This window comes from Mus musculus, chromosome 9, assembly GCF_000001635.26.
Source record: "Mus musculus strain C57BL/6J chromosome 9, GRCm38.p6 C57BL/6J".
In the NCBI taxonomy this organism is placed as follows: Eukaryota; Metazoa; Chordata; class Mammalia; order Rodentia; family Muridae; genus Mus; species Mus musculus.
The window spans coordinates 83332490-83358056 of NC_000075.6; the positions used below are offsets into that span (position 1 = coordinate 83332490).

Below are 25567 nucleotides of genomic sequence, written 5' to 3' on the forward strand. Positions count from 1 at the left end.
TGAGTGCACATATAATTACAGTTCTAAAATTTTCTTGCTAATTGATCCCTTTATCAGTAACTAACGAAATATGTTTCTCCAGACAGTTTATAATAAAAGGTCAACTTTATCTGATGTGATATAGCTATTTATGCTCACTTTTGATTTCCACTTGCGGGACTTTTTCTTCCCTTTAGCCTATAGATCTTGAAGCATTGTCAAGTTGGTGATGGGAATGTCATTATAATGACTGGACAGTTGGCAGTCACCCTAGTCTTCTGGGTTGCTTCTGACTGGGTTGGGATGGTTTTGTTGTAATATAAATCTTTGGTTACACCAACTCCAGCTGTTTGCCTCTTGTTTTGCCTTTGCCTTTCTTACCCATCTCAACTCCACAGAAAATGGAAAGACAACAGAGGCAAGAGAGCCAAGATGACCCAGTGTGTACATCCAGCTCTTTTCTTTAAATTGCAGTGTTTTGATTTGGTCTGTTGCTCTGTATTGTAATGCTAAATACAGACTCCCAAGGTCTGGTTGCCCGAAGGGATAAGGAGATCTTCATGTACACTAGGTGATGTTATATAACCTTGTTTCATAATTTAAAACAACTGGTTGAATAACGATGCCTACAGCCTATAGCTGGGCAGAAGAGAGGTAGCAGGGCTTCAGTTCCCAGTCCTGGGGTCTGAGGCAGAAACCACAAGGAGAAGAAAGGAGAGAGGGAAGAAAGAGGAAGATGCCATGGGGTAGGTGGATCATGAAAGCATGGCAATGAGGGCTGGCTAGTTGAGGTTGGAGCAGCCCAGGCAGAACATGGCAAGTGATATCTTGGGGTTATTGGCAAGGAAGTAGACAAAGTATCACCAGAGGTTGATATCTGCCTAGCACTAGTGCTTTAAAGCTTATTAGAAATATAAAGGTTTTGTGTCTTTATTTGGAACGAAATGATCTGGGGGGGGGGGGGCGGGGGGGCGCTAGAAACCTCCAACTAATATATATCCCAATATTGCAGTGTCCTTGGGAGTTCAAGGCTCTGATATTTTGGCCCAAATTACACACTTCAACACACTTGTCTTTCTTCTCATGTCTAGTTTAGTGATATTAATGCAAAAAGGGCCACCTAGGAAAAACTTGTTTTTCTGACTCATGTAGCTTCTTTGTAAACTAGCAAAAATGCTAATTATTTGAGCAAAATATTTTTAATGTGTTGCTACAGTATTTTGTATGAGAAGTTGCATGCTTGCACTGCCCACTTCTGGTCCCAGAAGTAAGGTTCTCTGTGCTCATGAGGAAACTGTAAAAACCTTTCTACAAAGCAATTTAAAATGTGTCCCTCTTGCTGGGCGTGGTGGCACATGCCTTTAATCCCAGCACTCAGGAGGCAGAGGCAGGCGGATCTCTGAGTTGGAGGCCAGCCTAGTCTACAAAGTGAGTTCCAGGACAGCCAAGGCTACATAGAGAAACCCTGTCTCGAAAAACAAAAAAAACAAAAAACAAAAAAAAAAAAAAAGTGTCCCAAATTTGATACAAAGACCTTTCTTTGATGCTTATCTTATGATAGCACAAGAAAAATATTCATAATATTACATAACTTCTAAAATATTTTAGATCACCTATAAACCCTATTTCTAGAAGGCTGAGGCAGGAGGATTACTGATAGTATGAGACCAACCTGGGCTACAGAGTGAGACTCTATCTCAAGTCAAACAAACAAAAAGTGTAACGTTGGGTGGTAATGGTTGTCCATAGCTGTAGTCCCATCAGCTAAGAAATGGAAGAAAGGAACAGATGTTCAAAGCAGATTCAGATATAGCAAGCTCCAGGTGTTCTTGAACTACATGAGTTCCTGTCTCAACAGCAATAAAAAAAAAAAGAAGAAGAAGAAGAATGAAAGAAAGAGAAAGAAAGAAAGAAAGAAAGAAAGAAAGAAAGAAAGAAAGAAAGAAAGAAAGAAAGAAAGAAAGCAGGAAGGAAGGAAGGAAGGAAGGAAGGAAGGAAGGAAGGAAGGAAGGAAGGAAGGAAGGAAGGAAGGAAGGAAAGAGCCCATAAAGCAAAATCAAACCAGAAAAGGCACAGAAAGTGAATATTAACTGAGTTAATGTATTTGAAATTTATTCTTGAAGTGAACATCTTGAAGTGGCATGATCAAATTGGGTAAGCTCTTAGTTACTGAATACCTGGATTTAATAAATCTTAAAACATTCAAGAGTGTAGAAGACATAAAGAGAAGACGTGAGATGTGTGAATTACAATTCTTATCTAATTAAAGTTGCCTTGATAGAAATCATACAGTATATTCCTAGGTTGGCAGTGTGGAAATGAGAATATCAACAGTGTAGATTGTTGACAGTGGGGCCCACACTACTCACATGGATGACCAACTAAAGGGCTTGTTACCGGTACCAAATCTAAGACAATGCAGAATATCATTGTTCAAACTGGGGTCTGTATACATTAATGGACAAGCAGACCTGTCCTTACAGACCCAGAACAAATGAATAGCTTTAAGGTTTCTTTCACCCATGGTGTATTGATTGTCAACAGGATCTATTATCACCCTGGAGACAAATCTCTGGACATGTATGTGAGGGACTTTCTAGGTCAGATTAATTAAGATGGGAAGCCACACCCTAACTGAGTGATAAATAGGAGAACAGGAGCTGAGTACCAGCATCCCTTGCTCTGATTTTTGACTCTCAGTTCAAGGTGACCAGATGCCTTGTGCTCCCGCCTACATGCCTTCCCACCATGAAGGACCACACCTTCAAACTGTGAGTTAATTAAACCTGTCCTTAAGTTGTGCCGTAGCGTGACTATGGCCATGATGGAACACCATGACCAAAAAGTTGGGGAGGAAAGGCTTTATTTGGCTTACCCTTCCGTATCACTATTCATCATCAGAAGAATTCAGCACAGACACTCAAACATGGCAGAAACTCGGAGGCAGGAGCTGATCCTAAGGCCATGGAGGGATGCTGCTTACAGCCTTATTCTCCATGGCTTGCTTAGCTTGCTTTCTTATAAAACTCAGAGCCACAAAACCCAGGAATGACACCACCCACAATGAGCTGGGCTCTCCCCATCAATAATCAATTAAGAAAATGTCTTACACACTTGCCTACCATCAGTTCTTATGGAGGCATTTTCTCTATTGAGGTTCCCTCCTCTCAGATGTCTTAGCTTCTATCAAGTTGACATAAAACTATGCAGCCCACGTTGTGTTTGTTGGGCATTTTATTAGAACAATGAGGAAAGTAACTAATCGGCCTACAGATGTCTCATTGGTAAGTCTCCCACTTTACACAAGAAAGCCAAATCTTCACCTTCTTGAATCTAGTCTTCACACAATTTCTAATTGTAGATAAATCTCTCATCAAACCAAAGGGACAAATTAACATATAAAATGTTGGCATTGGAGCCGACCAGTAAGAAATAGTATAGATTTAAGTATTTTATGTTGCTCGAGTGACAGTGTTAAAAAAAAAATTGACCTTTTCATCAAAAGCTTTTTATTTATCAAATAATTAGAATATTCGGCTGTGAAAAGCAGGCTTTTAAGTTAGCTGTGTTTTCCCTACATGCTTGTGATTCTCAGTAGAAACAATGAACTTGACGACTGCACCGCGCTTACCTACATTGTGGCCTGTGTTTCAGTTGCATGGTTTTAAAGAAAAAGAGATGGAAATGTGCGAGAATACTGGCATCAAGTCTTTCCAAAGAGATTGCTGTGTGTACCATCTCAATGCCCAAATGCTGTGTGTACCATCTCTGTATGCTCATGCACAAGTCTCCTGCTCACTGTGGCTCATCTGTGAGCACGTCTTTTCATTCATGCATTTCACATCACTGTACTATAATACTCCCCTGAGCATGACTCACATTAATTCCCTGTTGTAAGACCTTACAATGGTTAAGGGCTTGACATCTGCTCCTCTCTGTTGTTACCCCACAACAAAACACCGGACTTTTCAAAATATATCTATTTATCTATGAGTATCTAACAAAATATACTCAAGATGAATTCTAGGATATAATATCCTAAAATTTAGAAATCATCCTTATTTAATTAGGATTAATTTCTTCCTCTCAGATGTTGATATTTTAGCACTGTCAAATGTGTAATTATAAACTTAATCATTTTCAAGTATGAAATGAAATTACTAAGTGTGCTGTACGTAGTAATTCTTAAGTGTCTGTCTGTAAAGCCATCTGCCACGTCTTTTCAAGGCCCTTTAAGTCAAACTTCAATATTGACACTGACATTAAATGGGTCTTTGTTCATGGATGTAGGGGGATAATTCTTGAAATCTGTGGCTCATAAGTATCTTTCAAACTAGTTTTTTGTCCAACTCTAGTGTCACAATTGAGATGCTACTGTGAGGAAGATGGCAGGTATAATGAACTGCCACTTAATTTGTAAGCCTTTTAAAATATTTTTCACTTTGGAAGTTTATTCTCTCTGTCTGTCTGTCTGTCTGTCTGCCTGTCTGTCTGTCTGTCTGTCTGCCTGTCTCTGCATGTGTATGTATGAGCACATGTGCGTGCCTGCACTCATTTGTGCGTCTGAACGATGGTATGGCCTTGCTATAGAGCATGTCTCCCCTTCCACATTGCTTGAGACAAGGTCTCTTGTTTATTTGAACTTCATATACAGCCAGGCTATCTAGCCCACAAACATCTAGGAATTCTCCTTTTTCTGCCTCCCATCTCTCTATGAGAGTGCTGGGTATTGCAGATGCATGATGTAAAATCCAGCTTTAGGTAGGTTCTGGGCATTCAAACTGAAGTCTTCATACTTGCTCAGGAAGCACTACTCATTGCGCCATTTCCTAGATGCTTTGTTGTTGTTTTGGCTGTCGTTATTAAGACTATGTAGCCTTCACTGGCTTGGAACTCACTATGAAGACCAGGCTGGGCTTGAACTTGAACCCACCTCCTGCCTCTACTAAGTGCTGTGAGTACAGACGTGTTTCACCATGACCAGGACTAAGATATTATTTTCCTTTATTTTTGAAAATGTATTTGTGGCTACTGTCATTTCCCGTTATCCTTTGCTATCGCTCTTCCTTCCTTTCCCTCTGAACTCCTTCTCCCCACAGTCCTCCGATGGCTACGCCATCTATACACCATTAGAGAATACGGCAGCCTCTCCTCCAGAAGCCTGAACAGTTGGCAGTTCCTCAAAAAGAGGCAGATCCTAATGGGTACTTCTTCCATTCATGGTGGAAGATCAGGAGGCCCAACTTGAACAGGTCTTCCTAGCTGCTGTGGGATCACGGTTGGCATGCAATGTCTCATTCAGATGACATTCTTCCCCATCCTCAGGTCCTAAATTCTTTCCTTCTCTTCTGTGTCTCTTCTGTGACCCTCTGGGTCTTAATGCAGTGAGGTGGGAGTAGAGGCCCATTTAAGACTGAGCCCTTGCCTGTCATTTATCCTTAGCCCTTTGACTGGATATGAGTTTCTGTATTAACTTTCATCCTCTGAGAAAAGGAGATCTTTTTTTCCACCTCAATCTGACAGATGAACTAGTAGTCTATGGTTATAAACACAAATGCTTAAAGCCGGGTTGGCAATATGTTCACTTAGGGAAACAAGAGTAATGTGTTTCTCCCTTGGGCATATTCCCTCCCAGGTTTATAGCATTAGGTACACATTTCCCCTCATGGGGTGAGCCTCAAATCCAATGACAAAGTGGTTTATTATCCCCAATATGCTCATGCTAATATCGCACCAGTGGGTATGTGTGTGATGGCTTAGCATTATACCACACATGGTCTGCAGCTGGGTGACACCACTGACGAGCCTTCTCACCCACTAGCATACATGTCTACCAGTTGACAGATAGATAGTGAAAGTGCGTTACACAAAACAGTGAAATTCTATTCAGCTGGCAAAGAAGAAACGAAACCATGAAGTCTTTAGGAAGATGCATAGCCCTCTAGGCACCATGAATGTTAGCCAGCAAGGAGGGATTTTCCAGGGCACTTCTGTTCTTGACTTTTCTATGTCCCATAGCCAAAATGTGTGGTGTCTCCAGCAAGAGAGTCTTATCACCTAGTTCTAGTAGGCAACCAAGAGCAGTGGCAAAACCCATATACTTTGGGACCTTCTGAGAACTTTCTGGCCAACAACTCTTAGGGAGCTATCTCCTCTGGTGCTAGGTTCTTATTTAAAACCGTGTCATTTGGAAGTGCACCATTTTCCATTCATGAATGGTACCTTCCTTCCAAACCTTCTTTTCAACATAATTTTAAAAATTATATATTTTGGTTTCTATATGACTTTTTAAATACATATTCAACTTTAAAAAAAACCATTTCCCCTCATCCTTCTCTCCCAGTTCCCCACCTCACTCCTGTCTGACTAAGGTGGAATTATTAGGACCCCTGCTGTCTTCGTGCCCTCTGTGTCTTACTATCTCTACTTCACAGGGCTCTCTTCTTGATGCCTGGTCTCTAGAGACCCTCACTCAAATTTAAATACAGAAATCTAAAAATTCAAAGCTAGAATCTGCATACGAGAGGGAACATATGGTGTTTGTCTTTCTCGGTCTGGGTTGCCTCACTCTGTATAATATTTCCCAGTGCCATCCATTTTCCTGAAAATTTTCATAGTGTCACTCTTTAACAATGAAATAGAATTCTACTGTACATATGAGCCATTTTTTCAATATTCATTCATCAGTTTGTGAACAAGGCTGAATCCATTTCCTACTTTATTGTGTCTAAAGCTGCAATGTATATGAACTCTCAAGTATCACTCTTGCTCTGAAAACATATGCATACAAGTAACATTATATGCATTGAGCAGGTTATATCTATCTCTATCCCTATCCCTATCCCTATCCCTATCCCTATCCCTATCCCTATCCCTATCCCTATCTCTATCCCTATCCCTATCCCTATCCCTACCCCTATCCCTATCCCTATCCCTATCCATATCTATCTCTATCTATATATCTCTCTGTGTGTATGAATATAGGAGTATATAAATACATAAATATATTTATGTAACAGTAATTAAAGAGAAAGAGACCATGGATTTGAAAGGGTGCAAGGAGGGGGTCTGTATTGGAAGGTTCAGAGGAAGGAAAGGGGAATAGGAAATGATATAATTACATTATACTTATCTCAAAAGATTGAGAAAAATTCAAAGCTAAAAATAAGACTTCCATATGGTGTAGCTGCACCATTCTGAGACATATACTCAAAGGACTCCAACCTCCAACAGAGATCCTGTTCACAATGACCTCTGAGTCTTACGTTCAAGAGTTGAATTGTCCACATATCAGTTGGGATTGGAATCCTCACCTCCAAATTTTCATTGGTTGTGGCTTTCTGTAATGGTCTCCATCTGCTTCAGAGAGAAGCTTCCTCAGTAAGGGTTGAAGATGAGACTTCTCTGTGGGTACGAGAACAAATATTTAAAGTGTGGTTAGGGATTGTGTTGGTTTACTAAAGTGGTAGTTTTAAGTTCTCCAAGGTCCATGACTTTACTAGCCTTGGATGGGTGGCTAGGTTTCCAATACCAGGCATGATTTTCCTTTTGTTAAATTGGCCTTAACTCAAATTGAAGGGCTACTGACTACCACCGAGGTATGTGGCCATCATTGCACCCCTGAAGTTATTGTGCCAGGCTAGTGGCCACTGAGGTTCATAGGCATCATAGTTGCATGGGACTGTTGGTCGTGTTCTTCCTTTGGAAGCTTGCATGGTGCCTTCTGATGCCATGGAAGCTAATCCTCAAGAAGGAAGCTTTCAGGGAAATTCCAGCTCAGGAGACTCTGGGCCCTGAGTCCAAGGTGTTTGAGCACCCGTGCACATCTATTGCATCTGGGATTATTTCCCTAATTTCTTTCTCAGTATGCTCATCATCGGTATACAGAAAGGCTATTGATTTTTTATATTAATTTTGTATCCTGCCATTTTGTTTAAAATGCTTATCAGCTCTAGGGGTTTTCTGGTGAAGTATTTAGGGCTTCTTATGTATAGACTCATATCATCTACAAATAAGGATGTAGAGGAATTTTAATCCAGAAACATTGCTGCTCTGGCAAGGGATCACATCCAAAGATATGATCTAGCTGGAATGCAGGCATGCCACACACATTTTCCCCCCTCTGGCTGGCGTACAGACATGCCTTTAGTACACATCTTTAATCCCAAATGATTTGGTTTAATTGGGGGGGGGGCAGAAAAAGTGATGAATCAGGGAAAGATTTGACAGAATGAGTCAGAGATAGCATAAACCCAACTCTCACAAGGACAGGAAAGAGAAGTTACTTAAAGAATAGTAGAAGAGAGGGTGAATTCAGTTCAGTTCAGTTGAGTTCAGTTTGGAATAGTTGGATTGAGAGTCAGTCTTTTTAAGCAGAGCAATCTAGCCAGAAGTGGAGAGAAGTCAATTTGAATCTGTCAACTTGGAGAGCAGTTTGAGCCAGAACAGCTAAGTTGGACCAGCTAGAAGCTTCAAGAGCTAGGCTTAGAAATACATAGAAATGTTCTGGCCCAGCCCAAGCCATGTATTTGTAAAGCTTGGGTAATAGCTCTCATCTCTTCCCTTCATCTGAGGAAGTAAAAGCTACATTTACATAAGGGTATTTTGACTTCTTCCTTTCTTACTTATATCCCTTTTTTTTATTTATTTGTCTTATTATTCTAACTAAAACTACAATCAGTATATTAAATATGAGTGGGATAGTGGGCCACTATGTCTTGTGCCTGATTTTAATGGAATTGTTTTCCCCGTTTATCATGATGTTGCCTACAGGCTTGTTGTATGCAGTTGTTATTGAGACATGTCCCATCTGTCCATGTCTCAGTAAGGCTTCTATTGTGAAGGGATATTGGATTTCATCACAGGCTCTTTCTTTGCATCCATTGTGATGATGACATGGTTTCGGTCCTTGATGGTGATGTGGTTTCGGTCGTTGCGTTCATTTACACGGTGGATGACATTCACTGACTTACACGTGCTGAATCATTCCTGCATCTCTGGAATGAAGTCAGTGTGGTTGCAGTGGATGATCTTTTTGATGTGTTCTTGAGTTTAGTTTGCTAATAGTCTAGTGAGAACTTTTACGTTTGTGTTCATCAAGGATATTGCTCTCCTTAATGGGTTTTTGCTTTTGTGATTTTTTTTGTCTTTTGTTGTTGTAATTTTTATTTAGCTTAGGCATTGCTATAACACTAGCTTTGTAAAAGGTTTGGAAGCACTTCGTCCTCCACTATTTTATGGACTAGCTTGAGGAGTCTTAGGTTTGGGCCTTTGTTAAAGGTCAGGTCAAATTCCATAGCGAATTTACCTGGGCCTGGACTTAGCCTGGAGGAGTTTGTTATTTGTTTTTGTTTGTTTGTTGTTTTTACTGTGTCAACCTCATAGTGGATTGTGAATATTATATCTTTTTCATTTAGCTTTGGTAGATCATAGGTATTTACAAATCCTTTATTTTAGATTTTATTAGTAAGGACATAGGTTTTTGAGGTATGACCTTATGATCTGAATTTCATCAATGTTTTGCAATGCCTCCCTTTTTGTCTATAATCTTATTAATTTGGAATTGAATTTGTGTATGGTGGCCCACATGCATGTAAGTGCCTGAGGTTAGAAGAGGGTATGAGGTCCCCTGGAACTAGAACTAGAGTTACAGGTAGTGGTGAGCTGATGTGGGTGCCGGGAGCTGAAAGATAGTTTTTGTGACTGAGGGATTGACTTTTAAACTGCACATCATTTCATTTCATTTAAATCCAGTTACATCATGTATAATGTTTTGGGTTCAGTGCCTACCACTGCAAAATGAATGAATGAATTAATTAATTTAATGAAATGTGACTAGTAGCTACTGTATTGAAGAATGCAGCCCTAACCAATTTTTTTTCCAAGTTAGGTGGCATAGAACTTTTACATTTATAGAACTGAAGAAGAACACAATCTCCAATAGGCAGGATAGACTGGGTTAGTCACATCACCATGTGACAGAAAACATATGATATTCTCAGTTGAGTTACAAGATCAAGAAAGTTTAGTAATTGGATTGTTTGTAAATATGAGCAGGACATAAAGAAACCGTGATGATGGGGAACATCCTGGGTGATAGCAGGAAGTTATTATCTGTGATCATCAAGCAACACAAAGAAGCAGAGTTTCCAGAACATTCTCAGAAGGATGCGGCATGTGTGAGATCACCTCTCTTTGAAATGACTGTTCTGAGTGCTGGCTTCTGGTGGCTGTGGACATGGGTTATGAGTAGTCTGCAGCTGTTGTCACATGACCTTTCCTTTATAGGCCTGCAGGTCTCTCTGTGTGGCTCTTAGAATAACTTCTCATTGAGTTCAGGTCTCTTGGATAACAGAGGGTAGTGTCTTCATGCCAGGATCACTTACTTGGCTGTGTCTGTAAGGATCTCTTTAATAATAACTTTTTTCTCCCTTTGGTCTCTACTAGAAACTGAAAGCCAATCACACTCACGTGTCCATGGGGATCAGCGCAGGCAGGAAGTGGGGCAGAGTAAGAAAGATTATGTTGATAGGAGTTTAGGATCCTATTCATAGAAAATGAAAACAAAATCATTCTTATTACACACATGCTTGGAATTCAAAACCACCAAGTGGCAGCGCTCGAACTAAACTCAACTCTGTTTGCCAAGTCACGTGAACAAGATCTTCTCCACCTGAGCCTTGATTGGCTTCAGCAGAAGTGATTCATCTGAAGGAAGCCTCCCTGAGGGAGAAGGCAGATGCCTCACTCATTTCACAGGTGTTTTCCCCAGATGTGCCTGGAATTGTTAAACATCTGCTAGGTATGGGGCTTAAAGCATTGGTGAGTCACAGGAATCACCACTACAGTTTAAACCAGAGGAAAATTCTCAAAGCCAGGAGTGTATAGAGGAAAAGAAATTTTTACTTAGTTTATTCGTATTCAGAGGGAATCCTTGTGTTGATAAAACTTTTAATCATAAAGATATTACGATAATATCTGTAAAAGATGTAAAATGCTGAATTCTGTGAGCGTCAGAAAACTATTTTAGAATTATTCATATCTTATTTGTGGTGTGTGTGTGTATGTGCGCTTGTGTGTATACACACACACACATGCACACACGCACTTGCATTGGTTTTTATACACCATGTGAATGTGTCTACAGAGGCCAGGAGGCGTTGGCTCCCCTAGAACTGGAATTGCAGAGGGTGGTTGGCCATCTGATTTGAGTGCTGGGAACTAAACTTGGGTTCTCCAGTGCTCTTAATTGCTGAGCCATCTCTCACCTCTCACTCTCTGAAAGAGTCTCACTGTTCCTTTTTTGAGGGTGATGCTGTTGATACTGGTATTGAACCTAGTCTTCGAATGTGTTACACAAGTTCTCCATCATTGAGTTATAGGCCATGCCCTTTTCTGAACTTTTAAAAATATTTTTTATATATAAAAAAATGAACTCAAATCACCATAGCTAGTGAACTGTCAGTGCAAAGGATGGATTACTCCACAAACAGAAGGCAGAAGGGTTAGGGTTAGGGCTAGGGTTAGGGTTAGGGTTAATAAATGTTTTTAGAAATATGAAATTTAAGCAAAGTCTTATGTAACATGGGGAACATTTAATCAACAAAGAACCACCGGACCTTTCATGTATGGCCCAGTAATATCCCACCCTATGTCTATATACACCCAAAGGACTGAAAATATGCTCATATCAAATTTTGACATAAATATTTGTAGCAGAATTATTAGTAATAAAGATGTCAAAATGACCTAACTGTCCATCAACAGATGATAGTTGAAATTTGGTATATTTATACAATGGAATATTATTCAGCTATTTAAAAGGAATGAAGTATTGATACATTAGTACATAACTACAGTGTGGATAAACCTTGACAACCCTATGCCAAGTGAAATAAAATAGACACAAAACAGCTGTTGTATGGTTAACTGTTATAACCAGTCCAGAGCATACAATCTCATAGAGGAAGAAAGAAAGAAAATCGATAGTTCCCTGGGGATGAAAGGTGGAGAATAACCGCTCATAGACATGGCTTCCTTTGGGATGATACAAATGCTTTATGGATAGACGGAGGTAATGCTTGGACAATATCATGAATGGCCAAACCCCACCACCTCTTCACTTAAAAATGGTTAAATGGTAAATTTTATGTAGTATGGATTTTGTCTCCATAAAAAATTCCAGGGGACCTAACAAAAATCTGAAGCGTTTTCTTCTGCAAATTTCATATTTTCAACATTCTTGGTAGTAACCTTTGTAATGTTTAAAATTTTAGAGTGGAAAACACCAAGTCTGACTTTAAGATATGTGGCAGGGTAGGTTGGGTCAAGTGAGATGGCCACCATTTCACTGTTTTTCATGTAAAAGAAGGAAGAAGAGGAAAAAGAAGAAGGAAGAGGAAAAAGAAGAAGGAAGAGAAGGAGGAGGAGGAGAAGGAGAAGGGGAGAAGGAGAAGGAGAGAAGAAGAAGAAGAAGAAGAAGAAGAAGAAGAAGAAGAAGAAGAAGAAGAAGAAGAAGAAGAAGAAGAAGAAGAGGAGGAGGAGGAGGAGGAGGAGGAGGAGGAGGAGGAGGAGGAGGAGGAGGAGGAGGAAGCTGGATTGATTTTTATAGCTTCACAATTTTAGGTGACTCAAAAATGTGTAGATTTTAGGTCTCCTAGGAGGTCTAAGAACAAGTAAATATGAAGGTCACTGGCCTCAAGGATGTGAGAAAGAAGGTGAATTTAGCCTTGGCGAGTTGGAGGGGAAGGATTAGACTTTGAAAGGACTGAGATTTGGAGATACAGGAAGGAAGCATAGGTAGAGAATCTTGGGATGCAGCACACCAGAGCCCGGACAGTACAGATGCGAATGCTGCGATTCCCTGGTCCATGCAACAGCATCCAAGCATGAGCAGTGATGATGGCATTAGATTGTTCTGAGGATTCAGTGACCTGGCCTATGGAAAGAGTTTCGGGTACCCATGTCAATACTTGCTGATCAGTTAACAGTGTGTGGTGCCAAGTTTCATCGGTGTGACCAGTGGGCATTCTTACCTCACATTCACCCAGGCTGGGTAGTCTTGCCATAGACCACAGGCTGGGTCCTGGTCTCCTCCAAACCTTTCATCTACTTTGAAATGGTTGTTGACCTCAGCACACGTCTGTACAGGTGGCAATAGCAAGAACACGGAACGTTACTCTTCAAAGAAATGCCACTTTACGGTTGTTTTCATTTTATTTGTTTTATGTGTTTCTCTGGTTTTTTTGTGTTTTTTTGTTTGTTTGTTTGTTTGGTTGGTTGGTTGGTTTTTTTGTATTTTCGCTGAAATTTAAATAGTGATTACGCAACCATTTAAGCATTCCTTGATTGTCACACAAATACATACTTCAGTCAAAAAACACCAGCCCATATAACACCAGCATTATATCAGCAGTGGCAAGAATCCTGAGCAATGAGGACAGAGGGGGGGGGGGAGGGAGAGGGAGAGGGAGAGGGAGAGGGGGAGGGGGAGGGAGAGGGAGAGGGAGAGGGAGAGGGAGAGGGAGAGGGAGAGGGAGAGGGAGAGGGAGAGGGAGAGGGAGAGGGAGAGGGAGAGGGAGAGGGAGAGGGAGAGGGAGAGGGAGAGGGAGAGGGAGAGGGAGAGGGAGAGTCCTTTGATCCCAGTTTCATTTTTATAATGATTTTCTCTGTTCTTCTTCTGATGAGCCAGCCGACTGTGTGTGCTGTCCGGGATATGTTTGCAGCATCTAATACAGATAAATAATTTGGAATTCTTGATTGCCTGAATGGTTTGATGTGCTCTTGGGCAGGTGAGACACGGCTGAAGGAACTCAGGCTCTCCGCCCCTGTTTTGGCTGTGTGACTTATAATCCAAAGCCAGCAAAGCTGTAATCTCACGATTTTCTGTTTCCTGGTGAGAAAGCTAAGGAAAATCATCCTTATAGAAAGATAAATTAGAAACTGGTGAATGACTCCTCTGTAGGCAACCTAGATTCATAAACCTTGACAACCAATCACGAGTTTTTCCCCTAGAATAGCCCTTTCAGCTTGTAAGGCTTTTAGTAACTATTTTTTTAATTTATTTTTATTCATGTGTATGTGCCTACATGTCTGTGTGAGCACTACTTGCATGCAGTAACCTTAGAGGTCAAAAGAGGACATTAGGTTCAATGGAATTGAGATTACAGGTAGTTATGAATCACTTGGTGTAGATGCTCAGAGCTGAGCCTGGGTCATCTGCAAGAGCAGCCAGTGCTCCTAACCACTGAGCCATCTCTTCTGCTTCAAGCCTCTGGGATTCTTCTTTTAAATAACAAAGTAAATAAAATTAGCACTCTATAAAATTTTTACATTTTTATTACTAGTGTTTGAACGTATCTTATGAAATCAAGTGATTACCATGAAAAAGTAATAATGGTGGAGTGTTCCAGCCAGGCAACAAAACCCCTTTCTCACAAATGTACAGTGTGCCTTTCAAACACTGGTGGGATGGGAGTATACTTGTTTCCAGAAAGACAATGCTGATTGACTATGACTGGATCTGAGTCAGAGTTAAGCTGTTGACAGCTGTGCTTGTTAATTGTAGTTTAAATGTTTTATAAGGCAGTTATATTTCCTTAGAATGTGTGAGCAACAATAGCCTAACCCCAGAGATAGAAGAGTGGCTGCCTCGGGAAGTACTAGTTACTGAAGTCCGTGTGAAGGACAACCATCCTTCTGACCTTGTGTATGACTGCCCAGGACCAAGGCTTGAGCAAGTGAACACAGCTGCCATTTATCATGATGCCACCTTAGAGCCTCTGTGACAAGAGAAAACCATCCCGGGAAGACCAGACGATTTCAAAGTGGGGGGTGGGGTGGGGAGAGAACCAAAAAAAAAAAAGGAATAGAAAACTAGTTAAACTGTGTGATTCCCATTGATACAGGAATAGTTATTTGGAAGAAAATACTCCTGAATACTTATTTACAAAGGGACTTGGTGTGATTACTGCTCTCTGATGTCTTTCTGTATGTACACACCACTGTGGATCATCTTAGTTAGCCAGGTGGGAATTAAATTAATTTTTTAAGAATATATATATATATATATATATATATATATATATATATATATGCTGATAAGGTTACAAAATAGATACATTCCATCTTTTAGATAATATCTTACCATCATCCCTTAAGTGATACAGTGTAATGCCTTTTTTATAGTACTTCCATTGTGTCCAGCCTATGAGTCATATGAGGAGGAGTCAAAGAGGGTGACATCATGGATCTGTTGATCAGAGGAAGGTCTTGGTCTCACAGACACCAAGGGACGACTGCATTACTTTCATAATCGGAATGCTTTCGAGAATGTCAGGCTCCTCCTTCCCCTCAATTCTTGAAATACACTGTGAAAGAAATAGCATTTTATACATCGATATGTTGAAAAATAATAACCCCAGTGTCGCATGAAGGAACTCATGAATAAAGTAAAAGTAACTTGAAAGGCTAATTTCTTTTTTGTAAGCAGGCTGTCTACAGAACCCACAATGGGCCATTGAGCACACAGAGCCATGATAGCATCTGTCATTTAATACTTGACGGAGATGGCGATTGTGTCTCACCCCATTGGTGGAAGCTTGACTTTACAGTCTGAAGTGATTGGCTAACCAGGGCAAAGGGAAGGAGAATCAGAGAACATGGACCCTTGTTAGGCTAATTACTGTTGATAGAAAAAAGCTGCCCCACGCCCGAAACAAGCACAAAAGAGGCTTCCTAGCTACCAACCCTCATCATCTTTCCTCTTCACTCTCATCCCCTCAACCTCAATCAATATCATAATGATACAGTAGATATTGGGTTTGGTGACAATCTCAGGAGGGGTCTGAATCAAATAAAATCATGAAGTTATGTAGATAGTAGCAAACTAAATGAGAGACTTTTATTAAGAAAGCATACATTTCCAAAGGAGGGCGCCTGCAACTAGGGGACAGCAGTTTCAAGGGCTCCATTTTAAATTGCCCCCCATGGGCATTTTGGTGTTATGATGAGCCACAGGCTTGGACACTGGCATTCTTATGCCTTCACCCGTGGCTACATTTTAGTGGTCGTTACAGGAGGCACGTGAGCCTTCTTCATCAGTTTTTTGTTTTTGTTTTTGTTTTCCATGTATTAATTTAGTAAGGCTTGGCCCAAGGTCTTCTGGACCTGGCTTTCTATTCTCCTTCCTCAAAAATTTCTCCCGTGATTATGACTTCAGAAGTCCCTGAGTCCTCTTCACCAGAATCCTCCCTCTGAGCATCGAGCAGTGGCTGCTACCACATGGCCGTTGGTTAAAGTGCACTTCATCTACCTTAAACCAACGCAGGAAGGCCCTGCTCACCCAGCTCCCGCTCAAGCTGCTGCCGACTCAGCTTTCTCATAGTGATGATAAGGAGCAATCTCCGTTAACTCTGTTAACAGGGTTATCTGTACCTTCCCTGGTCTTCTCAAGCAGCTGTCCTCACGCTCCTCTTTAACAAGAATCCTTCCTCTCTGAGGCCGGCACACCCCATCCATGGCCATCACTTAGGCAAGGGCATCTCAGCTCTATTCTCTTCACTCGCTGGCCTAGGTCTTCACATCAGCCGGGTGGGGCATGCGCTCTTCTTGCTGTCGCTATTTCATAGTAACTTGCTCCCACCGCAGATCTGAGCTTGTACGGTGAGCTGAGATTTCACCCAGGCAGGATAAAGCCTAAAATCTCCTGGATAATTTCCACTGGACTCACCCAGAGACCAGGTGTATTCTAAGAGCTTCTCTGCCATCGCACAGAGCCTGGAGAAATAAAAAGCATTCGGTTTTTCCGAAGTACAAAGAGTGAACTCTGACAACGCTGTCTCGTTACTTCTCTCCTACGGTGGCGTCCCATGGTGAACATTGTCAGCTCAACAACATATATAAAGTAATTATTTTTTTTAAGGGCAATTGCTAGTGAGCAGAGTGGAAGCAAGAGGCTGGCTTCCTGACTCTTAGCTAATAACCCTAAGAAGGATGGCTGGGCTAGTCCCTGCATAGAGACCTCTGTGCCCAGAGGGCCTTTACATTTCTCTCCTGCTAGAACTCCTACTTCCTCCCCTCTGCTTCTCCCTCGTCTGTTCTTCCTCACACTCTTTTTGCTCCTTCTCCTTCTCTCCCCCTCTCCTCCTTAGTCTCAAGCCCTCTCACCAAAGAAAGTCTTCCTGGGGACAGTCAGTGTGCACAACAGATTTGAAACAGCTGCTCCTCCTGCTGCCAGTGGGTGGGGAGCCGGGAGCCTGCCTCCTGTCCCCTGCTTGCTACATTCCTGCTCTCTGCCTCAGAAATCTGAACAGACCTGTTTAAAGGACCAAGTGGGTGGTGTGTGCACGTGTGGGCATGCATCCCTGTTTAGAGATGGGATGGAGAAAAGGTAATTTTATGGTTCATTAAAAAAGAAAGAAAGAAAAATAGAGAGAGAGAGAACATGCTCAAAGCTCCTCCCCATTTTCTCTCTAAACTGCTGATTTTTTTGTTCTGGGCTCCCTAGAACTGGGGTTCACTTGTAAGCCAACAAACACTTATAGTCCTGGCCAGGATGCATTCCTGCTGAGAGCTCACAGCAGCCACAAGAAAGCTGCAGCTGACCTGACTGTCTGTCCTTTTCCTGAGAGGGAATGCAAACTTGCAGACTTTCATCTGATTAGTTGCCTGAACTTCAGCAGAAATACTTTTACTGTCCTGGTTGCTTCTTGCAGGAGGCCTGCTGGTACCCTGTTCTCATCGGATCTCCACATAGTCACACTGGGTAGCATGCCCTTTCTGCATTATACCTGGAAGCATGCCCTTTCTGAGGCAGCCAGAGTTTGTAACATCAACACAGAGTTGTTTGGTAAAAGCGGGAGTCTGCAGAGACCACCAAATGACGAAAGCTGCATAAACAGTTGTGGGTGGCTCTGAGTGCTGTGAATTATCTGAAACCCATCACTAGGGGAGGAAGCTGAGACCTGGACCCTCCCGAGATGAGCGAATGGTTATTGTTATCTCAGATGCTTCTCACATTGTGGGCTCCTCAGTTAATATGAGTCATAAAAGAAGTGTTTTATAGGAAGTAGACTTTTTTAAGTTAACAACTACATGTAACATTCAGCCAAATTAAAAAAAAAAATCTGTTCCAAAGAACTGGCCTTGATGGCCATACCAAAATAAGGCACCACATACAGAAAATTATATTTACTGTCATTTCTGGTTAACGACTGCAATTCTGAGGGTGGTTCTTGAGGTCATTGTGTCTACTTTAAAAACAGTCCGGCACAAACGGCTTTGTTGTGCTTGGCTTTGTTGTAGGGGACACAGATGAGACCAGCAGCAGCCTGTTGCTCTCTGTTAGGAAAGCTTTGAACTGGCCCTGGAGGGGGTTGGGCGCTTTCTTCCCATTTCAGACATGGTCAGCTGCTGCCCTCTCAGGGAGCTTACACTGAATGTCCTCCGAGGTTCTTTCCAACTACACATTTTTGGAGTATATGAATATAAGTTCATGTGGAGGTCAGGGGGAGGAGAAACTAAAATCAGGAGTTTCATGGGGGTGAGGGGCTTTTGGAAAGGAGAAAGTTAGAAGGGCTCGCTTTCCAAGGAAGGCCTGCCAGGCTTTAGATTTACAGGAGGGACAGAGCACCAGTCCAGGTGGAAATGAATATGTCACAAGTGTAGAAGAGGCTGGGTAGGCACAAGCAAATCAAGGTGGCAGCGGGCACTGATGGAAGAAGGAGAAGTGCAATCGAAGAAGCCTCTAGAAAGGTAGAAATTGAACTGTGTTGGAGGCAAAGGTGAGCTGAGCAAGAAGCCTGACAGACACTCATGCATTATCTGATAAACCTGACAGTAGCCTAAGGACACATGAACTTCAGAGCAGCTCAGAAGCACAGGCAGGCGGGGGAACTATGTACGGATTGGAGCACTAGTTCCTTCCTGCAGAGGGACTGGGCTTTCCTGGCTAAACACAGGGGCATGGCTGCAGATCCCAGCTGTCTGTGGATCTGGGGCAGAGCCCCCTTCGTGTTTGAGGTTTGTCTCTTGTCTGTATGGAGATGAAAGGGCAGGACAGAAAAATCTGGAAACAAGCTCTCCAGGCCAGAGCATGGGAGTCTCGGGACTTTCATCTTACCACAGGGCTTATGGGGACTTTTAGCATGTGGGACAAATCCTTTGTTAGTGAACAAAGAAATATGGCTAGAAGAACATTAATGAGAAATTGAAAGACTGGAAGCCAGCCAGGTGTGGAGCTGTTTCCAAAGGAGTGAAACTGGATGGATGTCTATTTGCAACTCCACCATGATAATCACCTCTCTCTCTCTCTCTCTCTCTCTCTCTCTCTCTCTCTCTCTCTCTCTCTCTCTCTCTCTCATGTGTGACTAATACTGGTCATAGAATGGCCTGGAGAGGGTGTAGTGTGGAGTGATGGTACACCCTCTGGACTGGGAGGGACTGGTTCCTTGCGTCACAGACCCCAGGTAAGCTGATTGCTGGGGGCCGAGCTATGAAGAGTGGAGCAGGCAAGAAGGATCAGGGTTCCCTGAAGGATGTACACATTCCAGGGAGTTTTACCTTTTACATTTCAACATTCTGCTTAAATCTGTATTTTCACTCTATTTCTTAAATGTATGCTGTCAAAGCAGAAAAGAAAAAAATTAAAAAGACAATAAATCGTTCTGAAAGCTGTGCCTAGAATTTGAACCACAAGACGTCAGCTCCATTGTGACCCTCAGAGGCTCCTATGTGGATGTCCAATCATGGTTCTACCACATTTCCTCCCGTGAAGAGGCCACTTCTCTAGAAAGCCTCCTGTCCTAGAGTTGACCTTGTCATGCTTCTCTCCCTCTCTTGCAAAATGTTGCTCCAGGAAATCACAGTGGGAGGAGCCAGGCCAGAACACATGGCTTCTCATAGGCATACAACACACACACACACACACATCCACACATGCACACTACATACACATACATACACATATGCATATACTACACATATTCACACACATATACATATGCATATACCACCCATACACACATACCATAGACACACATACACACACACTCACACACACATACATATACATATGCATACACCACACACACACACACACATATACCATAGACACACATACTCACACACTCACACACACATACATATACATATGCATACACCACACACACACATATACCATAGACACACATACTCACACACTCATACACACATACATATATATATATATGCATATATATATATGCATACACCACACACATACACTCACACAGATAGATATACATAAGCATACACCACACATACACATACCTATAATAAGCATACACCACACTCACACATAGTCACATACACATACATATGCATACACCACACACACACACACACACACACACTCATACATATACATATGCATACACCACACACACACACACACACACACACACACACACACACAGAGGAGAGTTTTTCTATACCATTTTCTCCTCCTTTCTTTCCATTCAGTACTTCTAAGGATTTCAAGGTACAAAACTACCTATGCTCAGAAGACCCTGTTCTCTGACACTGCTAACTCACACTGAGTTCAGAGTGGCCAGCCCATCTGATGGACATCAGGTCAGGTCAGAGTTCTTGCTTGTATCTGGACAGATTCCACAGAGCAGACTGAGGAAACTTCCTGGACCCAAGTCCCCAGAGGATGCTGTGGGTGAGGTTAACTTCACCTCCAACTTAAAAAGAATAAATATAGTGCAGGCCACCCCAAAGGCCAAAGGTTGAAAGTCTGGTTTCCATGGCAGGAGAGAGACGGCCCCATCCTCTGAAAATGGAAAGCAATGAAAACTTCCGGGACCATCTACTGTCAAATAACAAGGTTCCGAAAAGCTTCATATTACCCTAAAAGGCATAAGATGATTGAGGAGCCACGGTCCCAAGTGCTACAACAGCTCCAATTGAAAGTCTTCGGACAGTTCCTTTGAAAGTCCTGCCCTGTGGCTTTGAGCTGTCCATGAGAGTTAGTACTGGTCATGCTGTTCCCTTGAACAAACGCCTTGACAGAGAAGTCATTCCGATGACGGATGATAACTCATTCCTGGACATGTGCCACCTCAAGTCGTAGCTCACCTTTAGTCTTCTTTGGTTGACCAGATTTCTGTAAGTATTGCCTGTCTTCAGATTTTAAAAGAAAAAAAGCCAAACCTCTTTAGAAAAAGCAGACTGGATCTGGCATTCAAATGTTTTATGCCTGTATGATCAATGCTATTGGACTTTATTTACAAATAAAATCTTCCTACACACTTTTGTCTCACCAAATCATATGGTACAAAAGGTAAAAAGGCTTTGACTTGGTAAGAGTGACAATTATTGGTGAGGGAAAGCCATATTAGATATGTTCCCATCTGCCCGGAATCCCTGTGATCTTTGCTTTCAATGTCATCTTGATTTAAGTGTTTTGTTCTTACTGCACTTATCTCAGAATTGGGAAATGAAATAAATAAACAGCATTATTTTAAAATAGTGTGTTTTTTATCTAGTGTAGTACTCTAATTACACAGAACTATAATTTGAAATATTTCATATCCAGTCTACATTTTCAAAGGTCACTATTATATTTTATAATTTTTGCTAGCATTGATTACACTATTATGCTAGTGATCTGCTTCACATATTTAATTAAATATTTGGTTTTTTTTAAAACTTATACACGGAGGCATTTTTACTATGAAGCTGGTAATTTTCTAAGTGGAAAAAATACCCAACTTAACACATAAAATGGTGTGCTCTTTGCTACATAGACATTTAAAAAACCAGAATTTCTCCCTCAAAATATTTCCAAGCTAAGGAAAATTAGATGCTTATAAAATGTGAGGGATAAATTTAAGCCATGTGTGGTGGCTCCTGCCCATAATGGGAGACTGCGACAAGCTCAATGCTGGCCTGGAATGCACAGTGAATTCCAGGCCAGCCCGAGATGCAGAGTGAGAGTCTGCCTCAAAAACAAAGACAAACAAACCAACCACAAAAGGAGCAAGGTCGTTGTCTTATTTACTTTAACTTTTGTTTTGCTTCATGTTTTCATCAATCTGATCTTTTTAACAATGAATCTATTTTTGCTGAAGTTACAATATGAAGGTTTATCATCACATAAGCAAATGGAGAAGAGGAGGAGGAGGAGGAAGAGGAACAACAATAACATTGGAGAAACTTTACCTCAAAACAGGGAGGTAGAGAATCTATACCATGTGGCCTATAAAAAGTTTATAAAAATTATTTAATGGTACAGAAAATGTTTGCTGCCTTATATAAAAAAATCATATTCGATATTACATTCAAAGAATAACAAGAAAAATTAGAGTCTGAAAAATTATACATGTAAATATGTATGAAGCGTATTGAACGCTATTTATACCACATTAACAGTGGTCCTCTTTACATCAGTTAGATAGGTTTCAAATCATTAATTTTTAGATTTGAAGGACCGTTGAGATCACTTGATTCAGACGCTCATTAATTCACTAGGTAATGCATTCTGTTTATAGATTCATCCAAATATTTGGGAGTTCTTTCTTAAATGAATCTTACCTGCCTTATCTGGTTTTGACTAGTTGCTCCAAGCTTGCCCCTGGGAGACAGGAGTAATCTCTAATTCCTTCCACAGCCAGCCCTTCAGGTCTTTGAATTCTAAAGCTATAGATTCAACCAAACTCAGACCAAAATCTTTTTTTAAAACTTATAGCCATACTGAACATGTACAAACCTTTGTCACTATTCCGGAAACACTACAGTACGACACTATTTGCATTGCATAGAATTCATGTTGCATTAGCTATGACAATTAATCTATCGATGACAACATACATAGCAGAATGTGTGTGAGTTTTACATAAATACTGTCATGCTGTGTGTAATTGATTCAGGCAAACAGACATTGTTTCTAGTACTTAAAGAAAATGCCTAATTTTTCTTTTTTTTAAAAAAGATGTATTTATTTACTTTATGTTTTCACCATTGTTCTCTTCAGACACACCAGAAGAGGGCATCAGATCCAAGATCGTTGTGAGCCACCATGTGGTTGCTGGGAATTGAACTCAGGACCTCTGGAAGAGCAGTCAGTGCTCTTAACCACTGAGCCATCTCTCCAGCCCATGCCTAGTTTTTCTTAAATCTTCTTTTCCTCACTGTGACTCCTAGTGTCTTCTCTCTCTTGACTCCTTCCACAGTCCCTACCACACTTTCTGGGGGGTCCCAGAGGAGTCTGTATCCCTATAAACGTTTATGACCCTTTGGGGGTTGCATTTTAGATACCCTGCATATCAGATAATTCATAACAGTAGCAAAATTACAGTTATGAAGTAGCAACAAAAACAATTTCATAGATGGGTTCATCACATGAGGGACTGTATTAAAAGGTGGTAGCTTTAGGAAGGTTGAGAACCACTGTTGTAAACGGGGTCATGCGGTGCAGACTAAGCTGGCTCAAATCCCAGATAATCATTTCCTCCTTCAGTCTTTATACAGTGGAGGTGGAGGCTGAAACCAAATAAAACTCCCCCTAGAACCTTTAAGCAGGAGCCGCTGCTTAGAGTGGTCTGCCCCCATCTGAGTTTCTTCTATTAATTCTTAGACTGCAGCACAGGGTCTATAACAGTCTGTGATTCCGCATCTGGCCTTTATATTAATTCTTACTAAGCCAAATCATATTATTTCACCTTGTCCCCCAGTCTGTATCAAGCTCATTTTGAACCACAACTCTACTCAGCAATACGCCGGGTCTTCTGTTTTCTCTTTCTCGCAACGATCAATCAGTCTTCTCTATGTGTACTCGTCTCAGAAAACCATTTCAAAATCAAGAATTAGACATCGGTCTTTTCTCCTTGATGTCCCAAACCTGTATTTTTACAGAAGACGTTATCATGTGTTTCACTGGAGCCTGAAACTCATTCCCAGCTCTGTGAGGTAAACATCAAGGGAGAGAGAGGGAAGGACTCGGTCTCTATGATTGAACTCCAACATGTATCCTATTTAACTTATAAAGAAGGCTGAGGGCAAGGGCGGGATGCGGGGAGACAAAACAAAAACAAACAGAGGGGACAGAAACAGAGGGAACCCTTTGTTTCGAAAAGAAAGGGGACCAAGAAAAGGATAATGCCTCTTGGCATCAGTGACACCACGGAACTGAGAAGCTGGAAGTCAGCAGAGCGGCAAGAGGCTGGGTTTCCGCTTAAGGACCCCTGTAAATGTTACGAGTGCATGATGCACTTCCTTGGAATGTGGCTTCCAGAAAAATCCAGGACAAAAGACCTGAGCTCCTGGGGAAACTGGGCAGCTAGGTGTTTTGGAGACCATGCGTGTTATCCTTAGGGTGTTGCATGCAGGCCTCAGGCTCTACACCTACGATCTAAGGGAGTTTAACTGGTGACAGAAGCGTTGTCCTCACTTCAGTGGTTTTGACATGATGAGTTGATGCACCGTTTAAGATCGTTTACAGCATGTTTTACTTTTCAACCCAAATGATGGCCCATAGAATGGATCATTCCAGGACGTCTGTCTTGCTCAATTATTCTTCCATTTATCACAAAGTGAACTTGCTTTTCCCACATTCCTCAGACATCATTTTATCCATTCCATATACTCTGAGCTTGTACATACCCCATGCTATTCAGGGAACATCACTGCAGTCTAACATAATGGCACTGTTCCTATAAATTTCTATCCTGGAACTGAGTTCTGTGCTAGTCATTTGAAATGCAGCAGGAACCATGCTTCCTGAAGACACTCAGCTTGCAGAGCTGGGCTTGAAAGTAAGGACAGGCGTTACCACAGACAGCTCTGAATGTTAGTGCATCCCCACCATGTCTGCTCGCCCTGAGCCTTTGGCCTCATCTCTTCCTGTAGCTCTTACTCTATCCACTTACTCTTTTTCCTGAATTTGCAATAGTTCCCCTTCAGGTTTCTTGCTTGTGCTTGCTCTGAGTCATTGAAATTTAAAATAATAAAAATAAAACAGAAAAAATTAAGTTATAATTGTTTAAAAAATCAATCTCTCCCCCAAACTCATTACTCTATCAAGCTAGCTGGACCTTCCTAGTGATGGCCTTGTCCAGTGGAGTCTGCCCATCACCTTTACCTCCGTTGCACCTCTGTGTGTTCTCTGTAAATAAAGTTAAGTGCCATTTGCATGTTCTGGCTCCTCCAGTCATTACATCCTTCTCTTTGGAGGGCTATTCTTTTTATCTGTCATTTGGTTAGTGTGTGTTGACCATGTGCCCACCACACACTTGGATCGATGCTGAGACCACAAACATTGAAAACTTTTAGACCATGCCTTAATGGATGATACAAAGATCAGCAAGGAAATAAAAAGAAATATTTTTTAAAGGAGTTTGTCCATAGGAAGTTATCATAACCACGAAGTATGACTAGGGAAGCACACACAGGCTGGTTTGGTTAGGAGGAAGTCGGTTGGAAGCATGGGAGTCTGAAGATGGAGTGCTTAGAAGGCAGGGGGTTGTCAGTTCACGTTTGGATTGTGTGAGGTGGGTCATGGGAAGCCACTGGAAAATTCTGAGCCATTTAGATCAAATTTCCACTTTAG

The 25567-nt window shown here is 41.5% G+C and overlaps 2 long non-coding RNA genes across 2 annotated transcripts; one reads left to right on the forward strand and one right to left on the reverse strand.

Annotated features, from left to right (window-relative positions):
• Nucleotides 1–7044: 7044 nt before the first annotated feature.
• Nucleotides 7045–17308, reverse strand: Gm40536. Its single transcript, XR_003948197.1, has 5 exons — nucleotides 17146–17308; nucleotides 16414–16755; nucleotides 15125–15347; nucleotides 13014–13120; nucleotides 7045–7383 (listed from the first exon to the last, which is right to left on the reverse strand). It is a non-coding gene; the product is annotated as a predicted gene, 40536 (long non-coding RNA).
• Nucleotides 17309–19009: 1701 nt separating this feature from the next.
• Nucleotides 19010–21490, forward strand: Gm46123. Its single transcript, XR_001779248.2, has 2 exons — nucleotides 19010–19445; nucleotides 20479–21490. It is a non-coding gene; the product is annotated as a predicted gene, 46123 (long non-coding RNA).
• The last annotated feature ends 4077 nt before the right edge of the window (nucleotides 21491–25567 follow it).